The 23,386-nt window shown below is 42.9% G+C and overlaps 1 protein-coding gene across 3 annotated transcripts in view; it reads right to left on the bottom strand.

Moving 5' to 3' along the window:
• APBA2 (amyloid beta precursor protein binding family A member 2) overlaps window positions 1-23,386 on the bottom strand; it is a 1,219,434-nt gene that overhangs the window by 934,975 nt on the left and 261,073 nt on the right. For all 3 annotated transcript variants that reach the window (XM_086958387.1, XM_086958390.1, XM_086958389.1), the window contains exon 2: window positions 15,430-15,547. The gene's annotated coding sequence lies outside the window, so the exon portion shown is untranslated. The remainder of the gene's footprint in view (window positions 1-15,429; window positions 15,548-23,386) is intronic.

The following is a 23,386-nucleotide window of genomic DNA, read 5'->3' as shown; positions in this document are numbered from 1 at the left end:
ACATTGCATGCAAATTCCTCAATCAGAACATAGTAAAAATTAAAAGTGAACAAGCATATATACAATGAAGTCATTGTAACTGCTATCTAGAAACAAATAGTCAAAAAGGTCTGCACTTCTGCAAAAGTCGACTAACCCACCGTATGGAAATACGCCTTATTGAATCAGTGCCATATAGATAAATTATGTAAAACAATTATAAGAGTAGCTAATGTTATTCATGAGCATAGAGATCCGGTGTAAAATTAACTATGTAGCCAGAGTTTAAAGTGACATCAATTAGATATGTGACCTCAATTTCCAATTATCATTGAGGTTTATTAAAAATGTCCCTTTCTAGGGTGCTTTCCCACGAATTGTTGCTTTTCTCCTTCCAGTTTTCCACTGCTCTGGATGCTAGCCTTAGGACAGGAGCGCATTTGGTACTGCTGTGCTGAGTCAAATCTCTGTGCTCATCATATACATAATGTGGATTGGTGTATATATGATTGGCTGATTCGAGTTAGCTGTAAGTCCCTTGCCATGGGGTAATACCTATAACAGGGCATGTATCTGAAATGCGCCTCCATGGGCCTGCCACACTGATTGGGACATCCACGGAGGTAGATCATCGGCTGTGCCGCAGGTTTGTCCTGGTGGGGGCCGTGTGCACTGGTTACTGTTACTCAGTTTGGCATTTACAATGCTACATGGAACGGTTTTGAATTTCTCCTGTTATACCGGAGTTCTCCCTGGTGACGAGGTTGGGTGAATGACACTGGATGGTGTGTTTGGTACAATGGGGTCTGTTTCTCACAATGGATTAGCATTAGGGGGTGTAAGGAAAGGCTGTTGAGCATTAATTCCTACGGTCACTTGGTTACTTGGGAGCGTAATGGGTACTTGTATTCCAAGGGGCAGGGTCTTGTCCCCACTAAAGATTGTGATCAAACCACCCAGGGTAGGATGGCAGAAAGGAAATAATTTAGAGAGGGTCTGCACATTTCACAGGTGGCCTTTTGAACTGATTGTATCTTCAAAGGCCAAGATGGGTATAACTACTAGGACTTGGCCTCCAAAAGTAGAGACACTTTTGGATTTGGAACAATGATACGCTGGTTTCGATACTGGGACATTGATACAAGGACTCACAAGAGCAGGAGGGACTGCAATTGGACTATCCGCAGACTTGTGGTGGCTTAGAGCTTGTCATGCTCCAAGAATGGGATGATCACTTGGTGAATTTGCCTGGACATTGCTGACCTGCAGGTAAATGCCAACTGCTGTGGCTTGGGTCTCAAAGTACTTTCTAAGTGCGGGTGAGCTGGCCTCCTGTCAATGATATCCCAGGGACACAAAGGCTCTCACTGTCTCCACCAGATCATAAGGAACACACTGGGTGCAGCGGAAACAGGTGGAAGTGATCATGGTTGGGACAAGGACCGTCCTGACGTACACCTTCATTTGCTGTGCAAGAGGAGTGTGTGCACAAGATCAGCAGCCATCTGTGGTGCCGGTACGTGAGGAGTTCAAGGAATGCGGGGTAAACTTGCAGAGTTCTAGGGCCTTGTGCTTGCATCCAGGGATCCTGTGCTCACTTGCGCTCCCGTGGGATGTTGGGGGATTCTGAGCCGGGAGCTGAGATGGTATTCAGCCTCCAGATTGGGAGGATAATAGTGCCTGACATTGTGGCCTCTGTTTGAAGTCATTGGCTTACTCTCCCTGAACCCACACCACAGTGTGGTTTGTTTTGGAAATCAGCATGACGAGACCCGAGGGGTTTCAAGTACCTTGTGGGCATCTGCAGCTGACAGTCGGAGTTCTACGGCAGGTCACACCTTCACATAAGGGGAAAGCATTTCTCCTGATGGTGAAGCGCACCAGCCTCCTGGGTCACAACCTTTTGTCTACAGGGGATATCAATCCCACACTCTTGCAGGTGCCATCGGGCGCCTGCAAGTCTAATCCAGATGGACGAAATTAAGTAACTGTTTCTTTCCGTGTTAGGTGGTTTGACTGTCTAGTCAATGGGGGCCAGCCGGAGCAACGTTTATTGCTAACTGGTGTAGTTGAAGACTGAGCGGCTGGGTCATGAGGCACAGTCAAAGTACTAACACTATTTAACCTTTCTGCCAATGTGAAAGTCCGACAATTGCATATAACTCTAAAGTGTATATACAATGTGTGTTTTGTTTTGATTTCAATAGAGATGTTCGACAATTGCATTTAACTGTAGACTGCATATACAAAGTGTATCTTGTTTTGTTTTCAGTATATTTGTGTAATACAAAAGACAAGTGTTTTATACATACAGCATGGTGTCTTTTTGTGTTGTGCCAGTACTTTACACTAGCCCTAAAGGATAAGCCTGACTGCTTGCTGTCAAACTAATAGAGGGTGAGCATAGGTTATCGGACAAGTGTATCGTACTCATCCTATTTGGTGATGTGAATTCCAAAAGGCTTTGCTGTGTCAAAGCCAGCCAGAAACCGCTGGGTCTAACAAGATTCAACTACCATTTTTCTACTTGACCTCAACAATAAATAGAGCCTGATGCCAACAGAGGTGTTTAACACAGCAAAGGACGTAAAAGGCACCTTGGTGGGTAGCTTTCAAACCCACTAAGAGCTACAATATGCACATATGACTATGCTTTCACTTCAGTTTTCTTTCCAATAATATGCGACAGCTAAACTAAACAAGAGCATATACCTGTCGACTTCAGAAACATCACATCATTGGAACAACATGTCCTTCAAGAATGAAAATTTCCATTGGCCATGTCCCGCACCACGGCAATTATATACAATTCTCTAAACATTACAATTAGAAGTCTGTCCACCAGTTCGTATTTCTCCCTCTCCTGAAAAGTGGTTCCATCAGTTGTTTTTCTCCAGTACTGAATACCGCACACAAAAGGAAAATGTTGCTACATTTGCTTTCCAGACCTCCCCATCGCATACATACAGGGTGTCTCCTCTCTTTTTCTGATTGCCATTTCCATTGATACGACTCTAGAGGTCGTATCTCATCCTCAATTTGTACCTTCTTCTAGTTAAAGATGCATTACATCATCAGCATAAGGTTTCCTTCTTTGATAAATTTTAGCAGTGTGGCATCTCAGTTGGCTTGCATCCCCACTGGTTTTAGGAGTGCTTAAAAAGTAGCTGTTTATTGTAGGAGTCATAATCTGTATGACTCACTAAACTCCAGGGCCTTTTTGATAAATCACTTTGAGGGAGGCAGGAAGCTACTGCAGCTCACAAAGCCTCCCCACCGCCCCACATGGCTATGGTCCATTAGTGACGTCCCTGTCTAGATTGGGGAACTACAGAGCAGAGAAAATAGGCAAATGAAGGCTGCAAGGGGCCTTCAAAATGTACTGGGATTACGTAGCTTTGCGCGAAACTCTGTCTGTAGAACGGGTGCCCAGGTATCACCCGGGACACCCCAAACCAGCCTTAATATAAGGGGCCACAGGGGAGATCCCCAACCCTCCGACAAACCGAGCTAGCTCCCTCATGCCTCACCAAAAGAAGCATCTGAGACAGGACCCAGCCTCTTCTGTGCAGGGACCTTCCCTCTCTCCTCACCCCCCATGTCATGGGCACAGGGAGGAAGGAGGCAGCAATGGTGAGCACAGCTGTGCTAATGGCCGCCTCTGGCTTTCTATCTTGCTTGTTTCTGGGACTGGGGCACCCTTACCCTAGCTGTCATGCACAGTGGCATAACGAATCTTGGGGTGGGCCCCTGCAGGGTACGTGAAGGGGCCCCCTCCGGACTCAATCTAGAGCTCCCCAGCAGAAGTGCGGTGCAGACGGGGCCCCCTGGAGAGTGAGGGCCCCCCGCACCGCGGAGCCTGCAGGGGCCTGTGTTACGCCCCTGGTTATGCAGCAGCCTTATTTTAAAAGGTGCGCACTGGCCGTAACCATGCTCATTCCAATTACCTGGAAATTACAGTGGCTGATGCTCGCTCAGATTAAAGGCCCAAAAACCATGTAGTCAAAATGCAAAACATCCAGGTGGACTAAATGTGAAGAACACGTTTGCAACAGCTTCCAAATATTAGTTTAATCTTGATTAAGAGGTTGACTGCATAGTATTTGTACCATTATACTATGTTATTCTATAAAGCATTCCACTGAAGTACCAATAAATGGTATTACCTAAAGCTTGATTGCCATTATACTCTTCTTCTATTTGTTGATCCATTCATGCTCTAAAGGTGTTCTACACAATAAGAAGATTTTTTATATTGACCTTCACAATGAATGAGTCCGTAATAACGACTACCACTACATCATCAATCTAAGTATATTTAGGTAAGCATAAATGTTCTGCAATCAACTCTACACACGTACCTTTAGTATATACATGTTGGCAGGGTAAGGAGAACTGACGTTAATAATGCTATATTTATACTTACCCACATATATACTTCCCTTAACCGTATCTTGTTAACATACTTATAGTCAATAAGTTGGATACAATATTTTTGTAGGTCACTATAAAAAAAGTTGTCTCACTTTGGTGATAATCTTTCAGCACAGAGTACAGGGTTGTTTGGGGCCTTAAGATATTTCTGGACATCATCTCTTCCATCTATGACACATGCTGTTGGTAAAATCTTAGACATTTGTTCATTGGGAGCATGGGCATCAACATTGATGTGCAGAAGAAGTTGAATAACAAATTATTTGGCAGTGGCCATCTATAACCCTTTCTCTGCCTCCCCATGTCCTACTGACCCTCCTGTTCCGGGTCCTCTCACTCCAAGGTGGTACCCCTTGGAGAAATTCCCACTCATAGACCAGGTCACGCTTTTAAAGATCTTTGACCAGATAAAAACGGGTTCTCCGTGCGACCGTGCCCTCCTCCACCAGAGGTGGTGCTACCAGTAATACTAGAGGTCCCAAATCTCTCCATTACCAATGGACAGGTTCCACCATCCTGTAAACACACACCATGGTGAGAGCGTTACTGAAGAAACAGACCCTAAACCCAGGTGTCCTGAGTAACTATAGACCAATATCTTTGCTACCAATGGTCTGTAGGATCTTGGAAAAACATGTCAACTCCATCCTCTCGGCTTTCTTAGAATCCCATAATCTCATACACCACTCTCAGACCGGTTTTCGATCCCTTCTGGGAATGGAACCAGTGGAAGTGGCCGGTATGTGTTACGAAAACCTCAAAATGCTGAGAAAGATTTTTCCCCTTCTACCCATGGGGGTAAGAAGAACGGTGGTCCAAGCCCTGGTCCTCTTGCGCCTGGACTATGGTAACTACTTGTACTTGGGAGCGCCCAAATCCACAATTAGGAAACTCCAAGTGGCCCAGAACTGTGCCGCCAGGATGCTGCTTGGAGTGCAAGAACTCAATCGGCGAAGCCATCCCTGAAAACCCTACATTGGCTACCCATTCTGGAAAGAATCAATATCAAATCCCTTTGCATAGCCCATTAAACCCTGATTGGCAAAGGTCCTTCCATCTTCAACTACCTCATCACCTTTTACCTTCCCAGGAAAGCTCTCCATTCTGCAAGTCTGAGCCTGGCCGTCATCCCTAAAATTCATAGGATATGTTGTGGGGGCAGCTCCTTCTCCTATAGAACAGCCAGGCGTGTTTGTTCATGAGCATGCAAAAGTAGTGTGTCTTCAGTGTGTTTTTCATTAGAGGTGGTTATAGAAGTATGAGTAAGATTGTATTGTTTTGGCCGTATGTATGTGCTGGGAGTCTTTAGACCCTTGTATGCAACCATTCTGCTTTTTTAGTCGCGTATTCCTAAATGTAAACATGTTTCTAGAGTTTTCCTGCAAATGGTATGATAAAGCTGTAAAGTACAGAGAAGTGCCTTTACATGTTTTCATTAGAACAGAAACAATTTGAAGAAAGTACACAGTAATATAGATAGTAGAAGTAGGCATAAGAATCTTGTTCTGTGAACTTCTGAGACAGACATTTGTAGATTGGTAACATTCCAGCAGCATTGCTGGATCAGCTTCAAGAAGCAGACAGTGTAAATTTCAATGCATCTGCCAGCAAGCCAGGATCTGCACCCACGCTGGTTATTGACTGTGCCAAAATGCCTCAGGTTGAAAAAGGAGGTACGCAAGCTTTACAAAATGGCCGACAGAATCTCTCCTACGCATGCGCTATGCAGGATGGCTGCCAAGTTCTAACATAGAAAATCATTAGCATGGAAGTGGTGATGCTCCGAACATCTGTGGGATCCCTGTTGTACAGGGAGTTACACATTTTGTCACATGCTTTTAAAATAATCCATTATTTTTAACATTTGAACTAGCTGAGAAACCTCAGATCAATTAACACCTACCCTGCAGAGGGAAAAGATAACACCGCCTCAGAGCCTGCTAAACGTTTCCAGGCTTCTGTTGACACTGCAAGTAAGAGAATGAAGTGTGCAAGTGATAATCAGTTTCTAATTAAAAATAACCATGCCCTTCAAATTAAAATGATCATAGCTCTCGGAGTAAAAAGGATGGAGTATGTTTGTCACAGATTAATCATATTGAAAATGCCATGTGTTAGGTGGCAAGAGATTATCACAAGGATGTTTTGCAGAGATATCCACTACATAAGCGCATGAAAACAGTGCTAAAGTTTTAATCTAATAATATTCTTACCCAGTTATTGTGCAGTGTTCAGTTATTTGGTATTCAGCATTTTCTATTGTACAATGCAGAAAAAAATAAACAGAAGTGTGTTTTAACTTATTTTGAGTTGATCTACGCTATGAGGAACGGATATGGAAACATCCAGAGCCACATTTTGACTCTTGGTACCCATCTAAGAATGAAAACAGTTTGAAAAATCACAGAGGAAGTACAAACGATGATGTGAGGATTGCTTGCAATAAGTCTAACCACTGGGAATATTTGATGTTACAACGCAAACAATTACAACGCATGCCTTTACAACGCAGTTTTTACATTGCAGCATCAATTACAACACATGATTTTACAACGCATGCCATCACGCCGCCTTTTTAGAAACTACATTTACAATGCATTCCATTACAACGCATACCATTACAATGCATAATACTTTTAGGGCAACAGAAGGGTAAGTAAAATGTAGGTAAAAATTACTATTCACACTCAAGTGAGTGCAATAGTAGGGTAAGTGTTGGATAGTGTAGGGTCCTCCCTCAAGCAGAACACAAGCAACCCAGGACCGGTTTAGAACTGTATGGAGTTCTTCAGTCATATTCATATCCAAACTGAGGTGGCATGGTGAGTAAAAGAATGATAGGTTAGAATGCTACCATGAGTGATCAGACTTATTTTAAGCATTCCTCCCATCACCTTTTATGTGTTTCACTTAAATATTACCGAGGACCATATTGTTAACTAATAATTATGTAAACAGGTAGGGTCTCATTTGGAGAGTTCTTTTTTTTTTCAAAACTTTTAATTTAATTTTCTCTTGGTAACATGACTCAGTGGCAAGAAACAGGCTCCGTCCTCACACGGGCCCATATCCATTCAGGTCTGCAGACCCTCAAACAGTATTGCTGCAACCCAATAATGTCCCACAATACAAAACGGTAACAAAACAGAGAAAAAAAGAAAAATCCCCACCACGCTATAGCCTTCCCTTACCCAGCTGTCTGCTCAGGCCATTCTATAACATATGTATTGACATCTGCCTGTAGTACATCCCTCCCCCCTCCCCCCACAACCCCACCTCAGATCATGTGCCAAATACACAGATTTTAGCGTCCAGTGACCACTGTGGTGCAGGGCAAGGTTCAAAGAATATCCCTCGGTAGGCAGCACAATCTTCTAATTAGATAGTTCCAATTTGTTTTTTGCAGATCCTAACCCACTAACCTCGTGGTTCCCCTGTCTCCAATTGGTTTCCTACAGTAGATCCTCATTTGTCTCTGCTGTTGGAAACGCTTGTCCGAGCAGTCCAGTGATGACTTAACTGCTGTATCAAACTGGTAGTTGCATCATCCTATATAGGGCAGGGTAACCGCCACAGACTTTTACTTCCTGATTCTTCCTGGTAACCCTAGGCAGGAATATTTGAAAACCTACCTGCTGTACAAGGAAAAAACTCCTAGCACATCAGTGACATTTGTCTTTTGCTTCTCAGTAGCAAATCCCCATCTTGGGTATTTATTGCTGAAAAAAAAAGTGAATGCCAATCAGCCAGATGCACGTTTATCACCAAGATCCCCGTCAGATACTAAGGGACCCCCAAGAGTCTAGCCCCAAATTTATTTTAGGGATAGGCAGAATTGGCAGAATTTGATTCCGCTGAATTACATTCAAATTCAGCAAGATTCCTCAGAATTTCATGATGGGACAAAGTGGGTTTTTGGCAATATTTTCTTAGCGCAAAATGCACCCTTGCCTCCAAAAATAAATGTTAGTTTTTTTCATCTAATATTTGATATATTTGATATTTGGGGGGTATTTTTAGAGCGCAGCGTTCGCTCCGAAGGGAGCATCTTGGCGCTGAAAATCCTGTGAGAGCTAGTCCAAGAGGATTAGATGGCTGCTTTGGTGTAATCATCGGGGAGAGTGAAGATCCAGGTTTTAAGAAGCTTTCTAAAAGGTTTTTCCTGGGTCAGTTGTCTGAGGTTTTTAGGCAGTTTATTCCAGGCTTTCGCGACAAGGAAACTGAGGGTTTTCCCGCCCTTGGTTTTCAAATTGTATTTAGAGGGGAGGATAAGATTGTTATGGGTAGAGCGAAGATGGTGACTAGGGGTGTAGTGGGGAAAACGTCTGGTGAGGTATTTAGGGCCTGTTTTGTTGTAGGCCCGGAAGGCTATGATCAGGATTTTAAAAAGAATTCTTTTGTGAAGGGGTAGCCAATGAAGGGAACGAAGCGCAGCAGAGATGGAAGATTTGCGGGGCAGTCCTAGGACTAAACGTGCAGCTGTGTGTAGTACGCTCTGTAGTTTCAGAATCGTGCTCTTTTTAGTCCCTGCGAGCAGGCCGTTACAATAGTCTAGTCGTGAAATTATGAGCGCCACTGTCACCGTTTTTCTGGCGTCGATAGGGAGAAAGTCGAAGAACTTTCTGAAGGATTTGATCATTCCGAAGCATTTGCCAGCGACGGTTCTAGCATGCTGATCAAAAGAGAGGTCGGAATCAAAAATTACGCCAAGATTCCTGGCCGATGACACTGTCTGAGGGGGAGCAACTGAATTGTCTGGCCACCAGAGTGCTGGGCAGAAGGAGGTGTTTTTTCCGATCGGGAGGATCTCCGTTTTTCCCGAGTTGCATTTCAAGTGATTATTGTCCATCCATAGGAAGACTTCGGTCAAGCAGTGTTTAAGATTGAGTTCTGCTTCAGTGGAGTTATCCTCTAGTGGCACAATGAGCTGTGTATCATCGGCATACGAGGTGACAGGTATGCCGAATGATTCGATTAGGGACAGAAGGGGGATAAGGTAAATGTTAAAAAGGAGAGGGCTCAGGATGGACCCCTGTGGGACACCTGAGGAGACTGGTTTGTCTTTGGAATGGAAGGAGCCCAAGGCAACAGTTTGAGATCGGTTGGAGAGAAAGGACTTTATCCAGGATAGGGCGGAGTCGGAGATGCCAATGTCCCTAAGTCTACTAATGAGGATGGAGTGGGAGATGGTATTAAAAGCCGCCGTTAGGTCGAGGAGGATGAGAATGGAGTTTTTCCTCTGATCTTGTAGGGTTTTTATGGTATCCGACAGTTCGATTAGTGCGGTTTCGGTCGAATGATTGGGCCGGAAACCTGATTGTTGGTGGTGGAGAATGTTATTGTCGTCCAGGTAGCGTTTTAGCTCACTGTGAACAAGTTGTTCCGTTATTTTTCCCAAGGCCGGGAGCAGTGATATCGGACGAAGGTTGGTAAGGTCTGTCGGTGATTTATTTGCCTTTTTCATAAGGGGTTTGACAATTCCCTTTTTCCAGCGGCTGGGTACCAAGCCTGTGCTGAGCGATAAGTTAATCAGTTTGTTAATGGTCGGGTTAACCACGTCGATTAGTTGGTGAAGTATTTTGGGGGGACAAGGATCAGACGGGGAACCCGATTTGCAAGCCAGGATGGCTTCTCTGGTTTGCTCTAATGTGACAGGGGAGAAGCTATTGAAAGTTCTGCCTTGAGGGTTCGGTGGAGGGGGCCCAGGAGGAGTAGTTGTGGGGGGAAAGTTGATTTGAATAGAGGTGATTTTGTCCTCAAAGTAGTCAGAGATTTGGTCACAGAGTATCTGGGAAGGGGGAATTTCAGGCAGAAGTGCCTTAGGCTGCGTAAATGATTTAACTATCGCGAACAGCGCCTTTTGTTTTTGGTCGGAGTTTTTGATGGCGTTTACGTAGTAGTTTTTTTTGGCCATTTTGATTTCAGAGAGGTAGTTTTTCCTTGTGGCGATATAGGAAAGCCGATTTGCCACCTCGTATGTCTTACGCCATTTCCGTTCTGCCTTTTTGCATAACAAATGAGCATTGGCTAGTTCAGGTGTGAACCAAGGGGCGTTGGTTTTGGTTTTACACCGGGAGGTGCGGGAGCGAGTGGGGGGAATTCTGGAATTCATTTCCTGTGTGATCCAGTTATGAAAGAGGTTGGCGTCGGTGTCGGCGTTGCCAGATAGGATAGGGGTTAGAGTTTGCATTAGGGGTTTCAGAACGATATTATCTTGGACCTTTATCCAATTGATATGGTTGTTGGGGTAGGAATTAGCTTTATTGCAGGCAATCGGGTTTGTGCTCATAATATGGAATGGGATTAGGGAGTGGTCAGACCAGATCTGAGGCAAAGGGGGCAGTGTGATTAGCGAGGAAGAGTTTGTACAAACTCCATCAAGGGTGTGTCCCAGGGAGTGGGTGGGTGAGGTGACAAGTTGCTTAAAATTGAACATGTCAAGGGTTTGAGCGAAATTAATGGTTTGTACATCCGATTTCGATTCAAGGTGTAAATTAAAATCCCCTAGGAAGGTGAAAGATGGGTATCTGAGTGAAAGTTGTCCTAAGGAGTCGCACAGGGAGTCGAGAAACTCGGTGGCATTACCGGGAGGACGGTAGATAAGTCCACCTGAGAACGAAGTGTGTTCGTTCAGTTTAATGGAGAAGCCTAGGCCTTCAGTCTTTTTTAAGGGCTCCAGACTGAAGGTATGACAAGGGAGGGAGTCTTTAAGTATAATTGCGACACCTCCACCTCGGCCCTTTACTCTATCTTCCCTGAAGAGCGAGTAGCCTTAAGGTAGGGCGACAGCAATGTCAGGGTTACTGTCTACAGTCAGCCAAGTTTCCGTTATCATAAGGCAGTCGAAATCGGACTCCAAAATGAGGTTGTGAATGTCTTGACTGTGCTTGCACATGGAACGTGCGTCGATTAGTCCACCTTTGAGGGAGAGCTGGGGGGCCTGGGGAGGTGGTACATTGGCCGGTGAAAGGGCTGGGTGTTGGTCAGTGGTCCAGTGGCAGAGCTTGCAGCTAACCGGACCTGCCAATGCGGCTGGGTCAAGTATACATGGGCAGTGCTTAATGGCCTGTAGTTGAAGGAGGTCGTTGGGTTGGTAGGAAATGTGGGAGGATGAAAGGGCAGAGTTTCCTGCGCCTGTCGCGGTCTTGGCGCGGACGGGCGCAGACGGGCTTGCTATCTAAGAAATAGCGCTATCAAATGCACTTACAGTGCATACCCCTCAGGACCCTTATGTACTCTGCAGTGATACCTGCAGAATATGCAAGGGGGATGAGGAGTATGCATTGCAAGTGTATTGGGTATTTGGCACTGCTGTGCATCCTGTACAATATGTAAAGGCGCCGAGGGGTATGCACTGATGTGCATTCACATCGACGCCTGCCCTTACATACTCAGAATATGTAAGCCTGATATACTCCGAGTGTGTAAGGGCGCTGATGGGGAATGCACAGCAATGCAGTCAACTTTTTTTATACAGGACTAGAAGAGAGAGCTGTCCCTCTATGTTTAAAAATCACTGCAGATTACAGTTCCATCTTCAGTGTTTTTTTAACAGAGGGACTGCACCATTTCCCAGGCCAGTTTAAATAACAACGAGTGACGATTAAGTCTGAGAGTAATGCGGAATTACTAAATTCCTCCAGTTCAGCTGGTGGAATAAAAAATTCTGTCCAACCCTATACTTGTCACCCATTAGATAAAACTAGGTCAAGCACCTCCTTTCCAATGACACCAACATTATTTCTGTGAACTGTTTGGGAATGCGCCCTCTGTAAGTAAAGTGGTCCCTGCCTCTCGGACTAGGTACACATCCATAATAAAATAAACAAATATCTATGTTTACCAACAATTTCCCAAAAGTTCCCCTACACTGTGATGCTTATTTACACAATCAAGTGGTAAGCACCTTAGTTGCACAGTTTAACACTCATCTCCTACTAGTCACTAGTGAGTCCTTGATGGGATTATTTAACTGCCTTGTCCTTTTGGTATGCCCAAGGATTTCCCAGAGAGCCATAGAAAGGATGCTTTTGCGCTGTGTAAATATTGCCCACTACAAACACGTTAAGCTGCCTTGTCGTGTCTTACCTTTCCTGTCCATATGGTCTGTCTTACGCAGGCTATTCAGTGGAATCCATTCACCACTGTACCCCATTAACTAGATAATTTAACAACATTGTCTCTCAGGTAACGCCCTCCAGTGGACATACCACCAACTGCATTTGATATTAGTAAAAAGGGAGAAAAAACTCATAGGGTCCAATATTCAAACAAAGCTGTAAATATGCATCCAGAGAGTTAAAACGTCATAGGGGTATATATATCTGACTTTCAAGAATTCACAAACGTTTCCAGAAGTACATCTGGAGAATTGTAGCAGTGGCAGGTTTTGTTTGAGAACTTCTGAAAATTGGAAACCTTTACTCAGTTCCTATTTCTGACAATGCAGAGGTATTCACAAATGCAGAACTGTACATTTTAAAAAATTAGGCAGGATTGTGGATTTTTTTTTTCACCAAAGCGGCACTATTTCTTCCCATAGAGAAACCCCATCCCCTATAGCTCTACCAGTTTTGCAGTGCTCTCTTCCCACTTTGGGCAGGAATTCACTCCTGCACTTTTCCTTTTCCATGGTGGGGAATGGGCAGAGTAATCCGGGAGTACCCTAAAAATGCAAGTTTATGGGCACACACTCAGGGCATTCCTTGTACTCCCACTCCTGTCCACTGATTACCTTTGAGAACAGATGTAGTCACAAGACATTTATTGTTTGAAAAAAATAATTTTCCAAGTACGTAACCAAGATTTGCGATTTCCAAAACGGTTTGCATTAGCAAACAAGCATTTGGAATGCAATAGGTCTCGCATTTGCAAGCGTTTATGCTATTGGTATTGAAAATGACAATGCCTTTTATTAAGGTTTTAACCTTTTTGCCACGACGCGAATACCGCCGCGACGCGGGCGGGGCTAGGGGGTGGGTGTGGCGCTCCCTTACTTATTACGACTCCACGCCATCATGAGTCACGGGTGGCGTGTGCTCATGATGATGTAGAGCTGTCATGACCCCGCCCACTCATTAATTCGCCCGCACAGGCGGGGAATTAGTGCTGCGTGGGCGGAGCGGCAGTTGCATGACTGCTCCACGCCGTCATAAGCACACGCCGGCCATGACTCATGACGGCATGGAGCCGTCATGAGCACGGAAAGCGTTAAAAACCAAAACATAAATAAAAGGCATTGTCATTTACAATTGCAATAGCTCAAACTCATGTAAATGCGAGACCTGTTGTATTGCAGATAGGCGCTGTGCTACAGCATAAAGTTTCATAAAGTTTATACTTCAGCGCGGCGCCCTCATTCGTATTATAAGTATAGGTGTCCCGCTTTATTAAAGCGTGGAGCCCATGTTGATAACATGAAATCGCGTGCAGTGCTGATGTGTAACCTTTATGAAACTTGATTCTGCAGCACGGCGCCTGCATTCATATTATCAACACTGGCGCCACACTTTGATGAAGTGGGGCGCCAAGTTGATAATATGAAAGCGGGAGAAGTGCTGCAGCATAGAGCAAGGCGCTTGTGTTGATAACATGAAAGCAGGCGCCGTGCTTCAGCATAAAATTCATAAAGTTTATACTTCAGCATGGCTCTGCTGTCGTATTAGCAGTACAGATGCCGCTCTTTAGTAAAGCGTTGAGCGTGTTGAAAGAGTGCATCATGCTGAACTATAAACTTTATGAAACTTGATGCTGCGGCACAGCGGCTGTTTTCATATTATCAACATGGGGGCTGATTGAAAATATGAAAGCTGAGCAGTGCTACAGCATAGAGCAGGGCGCCTGTGTTGATAATAGTGAAGTGGGTGCCCTGCTTTGAGAGAAAGAATCTTACCCGGAAAGGAGGAGCAGCGGTGACAATATAAAGTTAAAAAAATGTAAAGAAAAGCGTATTTCCACGCAGCAGCTGAGGACCCAAAGTGTAAGTAGACCATACTTTACCTGTACTTTACCTGTGTGCCTCAGCCTTGAGGACAAGTGACATCAGTAAAGACAACGAATGAGGAGGCAGCAAAGTAGAAGGACAGTGGAGTGAACCAATGGTAAGTAGCAGAGGGGGAAATGTCGGATTATTGATTACAGCAAGTCTTGCAGACAGCACGTGCGCTGTAGCTCGACCTACAAAGGCCGCTTGGGTGGAAAAGCAAAATGTTCAAATGCCAATTGCTTTGTGAATCGAGCCCATAGCCTCACTATCAGCATTAATGAAGAATATGTGGTCTAAGGTCTAGTGGAGATGGTCTTATGTTCACCAGGTTTGACCAATGCTTTCCATTTGAAGGGCTTTTATTTCAGTCCAGCTGAACAATCTTAAAAAATCATTGAACCACTCACAGAACCTCCTGCATTGGTAGCCAAAAGAACAACAGTCACTTCGGTGTAATTATTTATGCAAATATTTATCTTTTTAGTCATCCCACGGTGGGTATTATATTTATATTATCTATATGTATATATAACCTTATTTAAATAAGAAAATGCACGCCCCTGACATGTCTACCGTACACATAGTGGTTTTGATCATGGAGACACAAATGTCATTGCAATATTGAATAGAAGTAAGTGGCTCAATATTTGTACTTGCCAGGGGTACAACAATCATCAGAGAACAACAAAGGGAAGGTGGGAGGGGGAGATGTGCTCTCACTTTATAGCATTTCTAATGTAAAACAGAGTGGATTTTTCTCTTGTTCTCTATATGAACATCTGTATTTTCATTAAAGAGTGTAATGATGGCGAATAGCAATTGCGCTTTTAAGTGCATTCTTTACTAAAAATTGGCTTACAGACGACTTTGCATTTTCAAAAATGAGAATATTGGAAGGGACTTGATTTTTGATTGTTTAGAATTCCTGCATATTTATGGTGATGCAAAGAAATAGCATGAATGTCAAGGCGAGCAAGGTACTGGCAAAGTTTACAATACATAAAATTCAATATCAAATAAATAACAATTACCTTTAGGATGTCCTACTCGAGATGTTGGCTCCGAATCTCAATGGCCGCCTAGAGGCAGAATGTTGGATCATTCGATTTGTTAAAGTGTCTTCCACAGCAAATCAATTTCAGCATATCACTGCAAAACACACAAGGACACAGATGAGTTTATGTAGGAAACAATGCTCAAAAAGTATCATTGTGCCACACAATGAAGAAGTTTAGCTTTGGTGTCTTATTGTAAGTGCAGAGTATTATTAAAAAATGGAGAGACATCCCTTGTGCAACATCCCCCTTGTTTCAAATATGCCCCCATAGGGACCATAAAATATATGTTCCTGCACCACCAAGTGTGAATGGTTCCCTCACGAACACCCCATGTGATAAAGACATTAATATAATAATAATAATTATTATTATTATTATAAATATGATTATTATTATCATTATCAATAGTAATTGCAGGCAACTGTCAGGTTACAATGTCACATAAGCAGTTTATAAAAAAATCTTTACCCAACATTGGCACAGTCAATGGTTCTGTCCTTGGCGGTGTATTCTGTTTAAATTAGTTGGAATGATAGTGTAAAATGCCACATATTTATCCCATGACAGTACTTTAATGGTAACGAACAAGCCAGGTACTGAACACTGCAAAGAAGGGAGCATTTTTTATAATAGACCGAAGTGAAAAATGTTCAGAGTCAAAGGCCAGTCATTCAAGGTAAAGGGAAACAACCGCTGAAGTGTGCTGACCCATTACCCCATACTGTAAGCTGTTGTGGGTCGAAGCAAAATGTGGAACAGACCGATAAATCAAGAGCGTGCACCAAAAGCCCCATTCCGTTTGTATATTATATGAAGTTACTACTGGGGGAAAGCAATAGTCTGGCCAAAAAGCTAAACCGGTCTCAAAGGGCAAACCCAGAAAGGAGGAATAAAACAAATCATGCTCTGACTGAGCAGCTAGAATTTAGGCAAAATAAATAGCTAGTCGGTAATGTTAGTATACACAAAATAAAATACTTTGAACCTGATTTGTCACTTAAGAGCAAGAAACTATTTTAGGCAGAATTAAACAACATGCAAGGGGTTTCTAAGGACATTCAAAGTAAAGAGTGTCAGGGATTAAAGTGGGGCGACCACTACCCCATCCTGTATCCTGTGGTGGGCTGAATAAATGTTTTTGTAAAAGCAATGGTCTGACTCAAGGCCAGGAGCAACAAAAAAAACACAAAACATACACCTAAAACCATACAAAAATAAAATCAGCACATGGTGGTGGACACCAAAACCTATTCCAGACCAAAATGGCAAACCGACTTTGTTTAACACGGAAACACTCAGGATCCCTGGCACCGGAGGTTGTGATCACTGCAGCTGCTGCCAACTTATTTTCTAGTTCACAGTGTCTTGTGTATCTGCTGTCTTAGTAGTACCACTGTTTTTACAGAATGTAAACACAGTAGACCATATACATCAGTGTTTATTAACGGTACCCTGGATATTTGCTTGTTCAATCAAGAAAGTTCTAATGGAGAATAAGTATTGCAATAATTTGAAACTGGAAAAGGTAAACAATAAAAATGGGAGATAGAAAAATTAACACCCCTTATCGCTCAACATTTGCATAATGTATACATAAGGTCAAGCTGACCAATCTTTTATGGCATCTTGATAACACTTCACGGCCCAACTTCTTGAATAAGTCATACTTTTCTCTGTGGAAGCCTGAAAATATTTGCCCAATACTGAAAGCTATCATCAGGCTCCTCAACTTTAGTTACAACTCGATCTAGTAACATCCGAGCACAAATCCATATTAGAAAAGACAGGCAGAAATCTACAACAGGGACCTGAAATTAATTTCAAAATGTAAGCTACCAATGGCATTCCATGCCAAACTACATATCAAAAACCACTCTCAAGATTTGATCTTCTCAATGATTCCGTCTGCAGTAATTTTATTCATAATTGTCCTTCGATCTTTCCTTACATTGACAGATACCCCTGGAAACTATATTACTATTTTAGTGCTTCTAGTCGGATGCAAAATGGCCTTGTAGGCTATGCAATGGTGCGACTATTGTAGTAGGAACATCCCAGTAGTTATTTAGTTTCAATACTGAATTACGCCTTGATAATGCTTGTGAGGAGTTTGCCTAGGAGTGAACTGACTATGTCAGAATATTGCCAGCCAAATTATTGTCTAAAAGAAAAATCATGTCAAGTATCACTGCCAAAAATAATATCTTATTAAGTGTACATCTTCTATTATTAAGTAGAGCAAGAAAAATTTTCGTAAGCAATATTTAACACTCAATATTTCTCCCCGATTATATTTTAGTTCTGATATTCTGGTACTACACAAGCTTGATGGACTGTGCTACAAGTGAGATAATCATATAATTCTGTTAAACCTTTTGAGAATTGCGATACAGATTAGGACTATAAAACATGCAATACATGGCTTGAAAATCAATGGCAAAAAAATAAAACATTTTTCACTAATCCAGCACTCTTGACTTGATTCAATAAGGAATTAGAGGTCTGTTGTACAAAGAGAAATGTCACAAATAATGGATGTGAATTGTACACCAACTATCTTTGACCTGTCTCTAAATTAGAAATGTGACCTATGTACCAGTCGGTCAGGTGCCAAAATGTACAGTCTCTAGAGGCTGCAAAATGATCTGCCTAATAAAATTAATTTTTCTGGTTATTTACAAACCCCCTATGATTGGTTACAACCAAAGATTTGGTGACCGGCAAGAAACAGCAAATCACTATCCCTGTGTTTGCATCCCAAAAGGTGAACATTTTTTAAAAGCAGCCTATGCTCCCTGAAGGTGGTGCTTCAAAATAATTTCACATTTGGGACCACATCAAGTGGAGCAGGCAGTGGTCCTCTGAGGTACTACCTAACTCTCGAAAGTTGTCCAAAGAGAGCAGCTTCCTCTCTGATTAGGGGTTGTGTTTAACAAGGGTTTTTTAAACACAAACCCTGACAGAGTGTGTATATACGACCACACTAATACCACGTGCGTGGATGTATCACTCCACATTTATATCTATATTAGCACATGTTGTCAGTTACTAAGTCTCGAAACAACGCAGAATATAAGTGTTGTGGTCCCCTAATCACTATCAAGATACATTAGGAGGATAACATTGTTTTAACTTTGAAGAGATAATTCGCTGGACGAATATCTTTTGAGATTGAGAAGGAGGCAGAGTACCCCCTGATCTTATTTTGATTGACATAAAACAATTGAGAACCATTGGGAGACATTTATTGTAATTGTCCTGATGAAGGTGGTTAAACATTAAACATACCGCCAAAACGCGTCGATGCACAAGGAGTAATACGTGAAAAACAGACTAAGAAAAATTCTGAGCTTTTGTTGGAATTTAGTCCTTTATTTGTACCTCCTTTTTTTATAGGAATGTTGGATTTATTTCTTTTATAGTGTTCCGTTTTGTATATGTTTCCCATTTTTAACAAAATATAGTGTATGCTAATAAACTGTGCAGATATACTTTTATTATAGTGTTTCCACTGCTTTTTTAATATAATTTATATTGCTTCTTTGTTATGATTTGTTATTGTTGAGTTTATATGTGTATGTTTGTAAGAATTTGTGTTTCTAAGGTAATTCGCCCAAAGGGAATTATATTCTGACTTGTGCCCTCAGAGACTAAAACAGCGCTGGCAATCACATGCCAGAAGAAAGTGGATGGCCTAAGTGTTTTAGGCAGAGGTGGTGGCAGACAAAAATTGGATGGCCTAAAAAAAGTATGGTAGGAAAAAGAGTCGACATTGGTGGTCATCGGGAAGAAGGGCGCCACACGCACACCCAAATAAACTGATGGATCTCAGCCACTAATTACAAGTAGTTTTGCAGCTACTGAGGCAGAGAACAATAGACTGACTGGTTTCGTGGATAACTTGGGTATAGGAGGATCTACTTGCATGTCAGGGCAGCCTTTTGACGCTCCTGTCTCGGATCATCCTGGTACAGCCCTCACCCTTCCTCTGACAATCTTGCCTGCAGAGGGTAGTCTGGAGGATAACTTGACCAGCACACATGTTAACCCTGTAGGGATGGCAGGCAACATTGAGGCCTCAAAAGACATAACAGCCACAGGTAATCCTCCACTGGCTGATAGTGTGCTTACGGATTGGAGTTCAAAGGCACCAGACAATCAAGAAAAACTCTACTCTCTGACAGAAGAATACGAAATGTCAGACATCAGCATCGCACTGTCTAGTGGGAGGAAGGAAAGAAATGGTATAGCAGCCCCAATACTGACACCCAGAGAGTCAAACCCGGAACCAAAAAACTATGCAAAAAAAAGAACAGAAAACGTGCTCAAAGGGACAGCGACCTATCTGACAATGATAATACGGGTGTAAGAGAACTAAAATGGGATTACAACAACACCCCTCTCACCTTAGTCTCAAAATCCTCCACCGCTTCAGGGCATAATTCAACAAGCACTGGTAGCGGCAAAGGGGGCGATCATCGAGACACAAGAACGGAACCTGCCTTGACAGATGTCTTGTAGTCCATCAAAAGCTTTCAGGAGGATGTAAAGGCAGACAGTCATAGATCCCGGATGGTAGCAAGGAAACTGCAAGGGGCAGTTAGGAAAGTTGGTAAAACATGTGCCGACATAGCGGATCACATGGCGATGGTGGAGGGAAGGACCGAATAGTTGGAAAAAGATGTTGCAACACTTCAGAATAAGCATGATGAACACGAGGGCACTGTAAAAGACATGATGTGGAAGCTAGAAGAACAAGAAAATCGACAGAGATGCAACAACCTCCGCTTCCTAGGAATCCAGGAAGGGGTGGAAAAAGATGATCCTAGGGGATTTATGATTACCCTTTTGAAAGGGGCCTTTCCAGAATTGCAATCATGGGATCTGGACAGGGAAATTCAAAGAGCCCACCGATTTCCCCTGTTTCCCAGCAAACATGCAGCGGCTGCTCAGCACCCACGTGCCATGCTTTTATTCTTCGTGAATTTCCTACTTCGACAAATCCTTTTTGACTTGGCCAGACCGACTAAGAGACGTACTTTTGATGGAATAATGTTCTTCACCAGGCCCGATTTCGCTCACGCCACGGTGGAGGGCCGAGGTGTACCTGCAGAATCCGGCCCAGTTGAAAGTGGTATAGAAAGGGTCTACCTGCAGTTTTATATCCGAAATTCAGGCGCAAAATTACTTAGGGGAACTATTGGGGCACAAATAACGTAACTAAATGTCTCAAGGTATATTTGGTGCTATGCATCACGTATGACTAGTTCATGTTTAGATAATGCATGAGTAGTATGCCAAACTGAAGGCAGGTTACAAACTTGGCAGATATTTGCTAATTGGGGGTACAGAAAACTTCTTGTCTAATTTTTTCCGTTCTTTTTTTCTCTTTTTGTTCTCTTTGCTTGTGTATCTTCTTGTTTTTTTGTGGTTTGAAGGGAGGCTCAGCTGGATCACGAGGCTCTGCATGTCGGATGTCAATAACCTTAAAAAATGGTGGAGGGTGGGGGGGAGGTTGAGGAAGGGTAGGAGGGTCAGACAGGGGGCACCAAATAGTAACCGTAAAAGGGGAAAAAAAGCACAAAAATTATCAAACAATTTAATTTGTCACTCGATTTTGAACTAAGGAAAAAAAGGAAAATCGTGTGGGTTTAGATATGGACCATGTTGTGTTAAAAGATGGGTTTGCTAAGGATTTTATCAATGAATATTTGTGACCTAAATGATCTTAGGAAAAGACAGGTGGTGACTGTAGGGCTACAAACCTGGGGTACTAACATTGTGTGTTTACAAGAAACGCATATCGAGGGGTCGCAAACACATATTCTCAAAACACTAGGGTACAGGCTTATCTGTGCTACGTCACAAGGAGCTAGGGCAAGGGTGTTTCCATCTTAGCCAGAGGGGGGGCTCACTTTTTGTCATTCTAAGACAGATAAATTTGGTCTCTGGGCAATTACAAAATGCCAATATGGGAGTGGGCAAAAAATGACGCTATGTGCCATTTATTGCAGTATTGGAGATGAGGCTTTAGTTTTTGATGAGATCTCAAATGAGCTGGTGCACTGGCCACAGCCTCTACTGACCTGTGGGGATCTTAACATTAACCTGCCAATCAACTGGTCCTAAGAGGATGGGTGACACTATTCCGGACGCAAACCCAAGGAATTCAAGGCATTAAGACAAATGCATTGCTTACATGGCCTGGTGGATGGCTGGCAGACCTTTAAACTTGGTGATCCAGGGTTTACGTACTTCTCCAATCCACATCTCACCCATGCAAGACGGGATTATGTTTTAATGTCCAACGCGATAAAAACCAATTGCCGAATTATGAAGCTCCCACGAGTCCTCTCAGACCATAATCCTCTCATCTGCTCTTTGGAAACAGATAAGACTAGTGACATTCCGAGATCATGGACCTTTGAGAAAGCCTTACTCTCTGATGAGAACTATTGTAGCCATATTAAAGAGTGGATTCCTAATTTTTTATCTGACAATGTGGGGAGTGCTTCAATTGAAGTAGTCAGGGACACGTTAAAGGCAGGGATCCGAGGGGAGACCTTCCAATGTTCTTTAAAAGCTAATAAATTAGCCAGGGAAGCTATGCAGAGGTTACAAGACAATTTGAGGTAGGCGGAGGACAGTTTAGTAAGCCTTACAATGGGCAATGCTCCAGTAGGGAAGGAGGAAATCAAGAAAGTGCAGAATCAAGTGGCAATTGCTAAAGCTCTGATTATGAATACCTTCTCGGGTAAAACTATTAAAAAAGCCCTCGCTCAGAAGGAAATGATATATAAAGTGCATGAGCAAGTAGGACACCAACTAGCCTTTCGTATGCGACAACAGGCCTCATTAAATCAGATCCTTGAGATTCAGGATCCTCAGGGCGGGAAAGTAACAGACCCCAAATCAATAAGAGAAGCTTTCTGGCGATTCTATCAAGATCTATACACAGAATCGGGGGGTGGGGACACGGCAGGCATTGAGAAGTACTTAGACAAGCACTCTAATGAGAAATTTAAAGACAAGGATGCAAATCTCTTAGAGGAGCCACCCACAGAGGAAGAAATTATGAGCATATTTAAAGACCTGCCAAGAGGGAAAGCTACGGGATTAAATTGCATTCCGTCAGAATTCTATCCCTTTTTTCTAGATCAAATTAAAAACATCCTGATCGCTCTCATTATTCACATCTTTAAAGAAGGCCATCCCCCCGAAATCTTGGTCCCGGGTGAAAATAGTCATCTTCCCTAAAAGAAACAAGCCACCAGAACAGATGGGGTCATATCGCCCCATTACCCTCATTAACGCTGATTCTAAAATCTATTCAAAGGATTTGGCCAATAGAATTGCCCCAATTATTCACAAGGTGATTGCTCCAAGCCAGCATGGATTTGTTCCAGGCAGGTCTACAATTAATCATATACAGCGAGTAATTACCTTGTTCGATGGCATGGAAGTGTCAGGAGATCCTATGGCACTGATCCTGCTTGATGCGGAGAAATCTTTTGATAGGGTCTCCTGGCACTTCCCGTGGATGGCAATATCCAGAATGGGTGTTAAGGAAGGTTTTATACAGGCAGTCCAAAAACTATACATGAACCCAAGGGCTATAGTTCTGGTAAATGGTATTTTAACAAAAGTGCTGATAATATCACGAGGAACTCGGCAGGGCTGCCCCTGCTCGCCATTGCTTTTTGCAATTTATATAGACCCCTTTATCCGACATCTGGAAAAGGAAAGAGAAATCAAACCCATAACATCACAGGGGTATCTCACTAAATCATTAGCCTATGTAGATGACATTGCTATTGTGACACTCGACCCAAAGATGGCTATGTCTGCTATCGAGAGGCAGGCTAAACAATTTGGAGAGGTGTCTGGTTATGCTCATAACCAGGGCAAAACTCAGATTGTCTTAAATAGG

This window comes from Lissotriton vulgaris, chromosome 2_1, assembly GCF_964263255.1.
Source record: "Lissotriton vulgaris chromosome 2_1, aLisVul1.2, whole genome shotgun sequence".
NCBI classification, from domain to species: Eukaryota; Metazoa; Chordata; class Amphibia; order Caudata; family Salamandridae; genus Lissotriton; species Lissotriton vulgaris.
The sequence above is the reverse complement of the archived record's forward strand: the minus strand, read 5'-3'. Positions and strand labels throughout refer to the sequence as shown.